Genomic DNA, 4,813 nt, shown 5'->3' with positions numbered 1-4,813 from the left:
GCTGGCCGGGTGCAGTGGCTCACGCCTCAAATCCCAGCTCTTTGGGAGGCCAAGGCGAGCAGATAATGAGGTCAGGAGTTTGAGACCAGACTGACCAACATGGTGAAACCCCATTTCTAATAAAAATACAAAAATTAGCCTGGCATGGTGGCGTGCGCCTGTATTCTCAGCTACTCGGGAGGCTGAGGCAGGAGAATTGCTTGAACCAGGGAGGCAGAGCTTGCAGTGAGCCGAGATCGCGCCACTGCACTCCACCCTGGGCAACAAGGAGAGACTGTCTCAAAAAAAAAAAAAAATGTGAGAGCTAATCGCAGAATTGTAGAATGCCACCCCAGCCCCATACCTCCTCCACCACATTACTAAAGGCCTGTTTTACAGGAATTCCTTTTACCAGGTGTAGGAGCTATGGGAAAACTTCCCCTTCAACCTCTGAAGTTTCACTAAAAACCAACATACAGGCCGGGTGCGGTGGCTCATGCCTGTAATCCCAGAACTTTGGGAGGCCAAGGCAGGTGGATTACCTAGGTCAGGAGTCCAAGACCAGCCTGGTTCGAGACCAGCCAACATGGTGAAAACCCATCTCTACTAAAAATACAAAATTTAGCTGGGCATGATGGCAACCGCTGTAATCCCAGCTACTCAGGAGGCTGAGGCAGGAGAATCACTTGAACCCAGGAGGTAGAGCTTACAGTGATCCAAAATCACGCCATTGCACTCCAGCCTAGGTGACAAAAACAAGACTCTGTCTTAATAATAATAATAATCCACTTACAAAAGGCAGATCAGTAGGAGAAATGGCGTACAAATTTGTTAGCATGCACAGGGAACAATCACAGAGTGATTACCCAATATCCCGTGGAGTAAAGGTGGTTATTTACCCTTCTTTTTTGAGACGGAGTCTCGCTCTGTCGTCCAGGCTGAAGTGCAGCGGCGTGATCTCGGCTCACTGCAACCGCCACCTCCCGAGTTCAAGCAAACAGTTCCCCTGCCTCAGTCTCCCAAGCAGCTGGGACCACAAGCATGTGCCACCACGTTCGGCTAGTTTTTGTGTGTATGTGTATTTTATTTTATTTATTTATTATTAATTTTTACTGTAAAGCTTTTGGCCACAATAATGTGTGTGTGTATTTTAGAAGAGACAGAGTTTTACCATGTTGGCCTGGATGGTTTTGATTTCCTGACCTTGTGATCCACCCACCTCAGCCACCCAAAGCGCTAGGATTACAAGTGTGAGCCACGGCACCCAGCCTACCTTCTTCTTTTTTAATTTATTTTTTTGTTGTTTTTTTTTTGATACGGAGTTTTCGCTTTTGTTGTCCAGGCTGGAGTGCAAGGTCGCCATCTCGGCTCACCACAACCTCTGCCTCTCGAGTTCAAGCAATTCTCCTGCCTCAGCCTCCCAAGTAGCTGAGATTACAGGCATGTGCCCCCACGTCTGGCTTATTTTTGTATTTTTAGTAGAGATCGGGTTTCTCCATGTTGGTCAGGCTGGTCCAGAACTCCTGACCTCAGATTATCCACCTGCCTCGGCTTCCCAAAGTGCTGGGATTACAGGCATGAGCCATCGTGCCTGGCCTAAAAAATTTTCATAAACTTATTAAATTTAAAAAAAATGGAATGCTTTACGAATTTGCATATCATCCTACCGCAGGGGCCAGGCTGGTCTCTCTGTATCATAACAACTTTAGTATATGTGCTGCCAAAGCCAGGACTATATACCCGTCTTCTTAGGGGAAGGAAGATGGGAAAGTACATGATTTGAGGGGATATGAAATGACTTTTAGGGGAATTTGATGGGCTTGAAGAACGTACAATTTTCTCGGACAAACTCTGTGGGGCCTGCAGAGCAGACAATGGTTTGTGACAAAAGTCTGTCTAGATTTATTGACAGACTTGGGTCTTTCTTCCCGTAATATGAATTCAGTTAATGAAAACTCAAAGAAAGGACTAGAGGTAATTGTTTTCTTTGGCAGCACTGGACTTTAGGCAGATACGGGAACTTCAGAGAACAACCTAATCATGTGCTTTGGGAGGGACATAGGATTCCGACACAGGAGATGAGGGAAGGTCAGAGAGACCTTGAGGCTTCTTCAATTCGTCATGTCAAAGCACCAGATTTTGTTGTATTGGTTTCTGAGCCCCAACCCCAGTATACCATGTGTGGCTTTCATTTTGTTTTTGTTTTTCTTTTTTTTTAGACCACGTCTCACTCTTGTCCCCCAGGCTGGAGTGCAGTGGCACAATCTTGGCTCACTGCAACCTCCACCTCCCCGGTTTCAAGCGATTCTCCTGCCTCAGCCTCCCGAATAGCTGGGATTACAGGCGCCTGCCACCATGCCCAGCTAATTTTTGTATTTTTAGTAGAAATGAGGTTTTACCATGTTGGCACCTGGCTGATCTCAAACTCCTGACTTCAGGTGATCCGCCTGCCTCAGCCTCCCAAAGTGCTGGGATTATAGGAGTGAGCCACCGCACCTGGCCTACGTGTAGCTTTCAATGAGAAATTACAAGGCATTAAAGGCAAAACACACACTTTGAGGAAAAAGAGCAAGTGTCAGAACCAGACTCAGATATGACAGGAATGATATGACAGGAATGTTGAGATGATCAGCTTCAAAGTTTAAAACAACTATAATTAATATGTTGGGGGCTCTGGCGGAAAAAGTAGATAACATGCAAGGTGGGTAGTATATGCACAGAGACAAAAAAGTCTAAGAAAGTTTTTTTTTAAATGATAGAGATAAAAAAAATACTGTAACCAAATTTAAGAATGCCTCTAATGGGCTCATTGGTACAGGGGACGCAGATGAGGAAAGAATCACTGAGGTTGAGAATATGTTAGTGGAAACTTTCAAAACTGAAAAGCAAAGAGATAAAAGACTGAAAAAAATGACAAAGAATATCCAAGTACTGTGAGACAGCTATATAAGATATATGTATAATGGGAATACCTGAAGGAGAAAAAGGACAAAAGAAATATTTGAAGCAAGAATACAGGTAACTGAAAATTTCACCCATTTTTTTTTTTTTTTTTTTTGAGGTGGAATCTGACTCTGTCACCCAGGCTAAAGTGCAATGGCACGATCTCTGCTCACTGCAACCTCTGCCTTCCGGGTTCAAGCGACTCTCCTGTCTCAGCCCCCTCAGTAGCTGGGATTGCATGTGCCTGCCATCACGCCTGGTTAACTTTTTTGTATTTTTAGTGGAGATGGAGTTTCATCCTGTTGGCCAGGCTGGTTTGAACTCCTGACCTCAGGTGATCCACCCACTTTGGCCTCCCAAAGTATTGTGATTATAGGCGTGAGCCACCGGGCCCAGAAATTTCACCAAATTAATGTGAGACACCAAACCACGGATCCAGGAAACTCAAATCTCTCTCTCTCTCTCTCTCTGTGTGTGTGTGTGTGTGTCTCTCTCTTTTTCTCTCTCTCTCTCTCTGTCACACACACACACAGCTCCAAACCCTACACCCAGGCATATAATATTTAAACTGCATAAAATCTAAAATCAAAGATAAAGAAAAAATTTTGGAATAAAAGCAGAAGGGTAGCCAACAGTACTCTGGCAAAAAAAAAAAAAAAAGAAAGAAAGAAAACACCAAACAAAAAGAAAAGGAATAACTTTTTAAAAAAAGAAAGCAGATGGAGGGAACACTTAGCTATAGAGGAGCAAAGACATTACATCTGAGTTCTCAGAAACCAAGCATGCTAAAAGAGAATGAAGTGAATATTTTAAATATTGGGAGAAAAAAGCCCACCAACCTAGTATTCTGTATCCTGAAAACTTTCCTTCAAACGTGAAGGAACCAGGCGGGTGCTGTGGCTCATATCTGTAATCCCAGCACTTTGGAGGCCGAGGCAGGCGGATCACGAGGCCAGGAGATCCAGACCATCCTGGCCAACTTGGTGAAATCCTGTCTCTACTAAAAATACAAAAACTAGCTGGGCGTGGTGGCACGTGCCTGTAGTTCCAGCTACTCAGGAGGCTGAGGCAGGAGAATCGCTTGACCCCAGGAAGTGGAGGTTGCAGTGAGTCAAGATTGCACCACTGCACTCCAGTCTGGTGACAGAGTGAGGCTCCATCTCAAAAAAAAAAAAAAAAAAAAATTAACAAATCTAGCTACATATATAAAGTTTAATACATGTAGTCCAAATAGAGTTTAATCTCAAGAGTGCAAGCTTGTTTTAGTATTTGAAAATCAATCTGTGCCTGAAACAGTGGCTCACACCTGTAATCCCAGCACTTTGGGAGGTCGAGGCTGGTGGATCACCTGAGGTCAGGAGTTTGAGACACACCTGGCCAACATGGCGATACCCCATCTCTACTGAAAATACAAAAATTAGCCATGTGTGGTGGTGTGTGCCTGTAGTCCCAGCTACTCAGGAGGCTGAGGCAGGAGAACTGCTTGAACCTGGGAGATGGAGATTGCAGTGAGCCGAGATCTTGGCTCTGCACTCCAGCCTGGATGACCAAGCAAGACCCTGTCTCAAAAAAAGAAAAGAAAATGTATGTACTTGATTATACTAACAAAAATTATATTCTGCTTTTTAAAAAGCGAAAGTGAAACAAAGGCTATTTTAAACAAAATTGAGGGAATTTGTTGCCAGTTAACCTAATTTACAAGAAATGTTTAAAGACGTTCTTCAGAGAGAAGGAAAATTTGAGTTTCTTCAGAAACTCAAATCCACATAAAGAAAGAGCAATAGAGAAAAAACAAGTAAAGAGAAAACGTATACTTTTATTCTTATTCTTAATCAATCTAACAAATAAGACGATGCTCAAAATAATAGCAACAATGATTATAGTTATATAG

General features: G+C 43.5%; 1 non-coding gene across 1 annotated transcript; it reads right to left on the bottom strand.

Annotated features, from left to right (window-relative positions):
* Positions 1-1,606: 1,606 nt before the first annotated feature.
* LOC116529689 lies at positions 1,607-1,712 on the bottom strand. The gene has a single exon (XR_004259613.1). It is a non-coding gene; the product is annotated as a U6 spliceosomal RNA (small nuclear RNA).
* Positions 1,713-4,813: the final 3,101 nt, after the last annotated feature.

This window comes from Sapajus apella, unplaced genomic scaffold (genome assembly GCF_009761245.1).
Source record: "Sapajus apella isolate SASKATOON/1434 unplaced genomic scaffold, GSC_monkey_1.0 scaffold62, whole genome shotgun sequence".
Classification (NCBI taxonomy): domain Eukaryota; kingdom Metazoa; phylum Chordata; class Mammalia; order Primates; family Cebidae; genus Sapajus; species Sapajus apella.
This window is presented reverse-complemented; position numbering and strand designations above follow the sequence as displayed.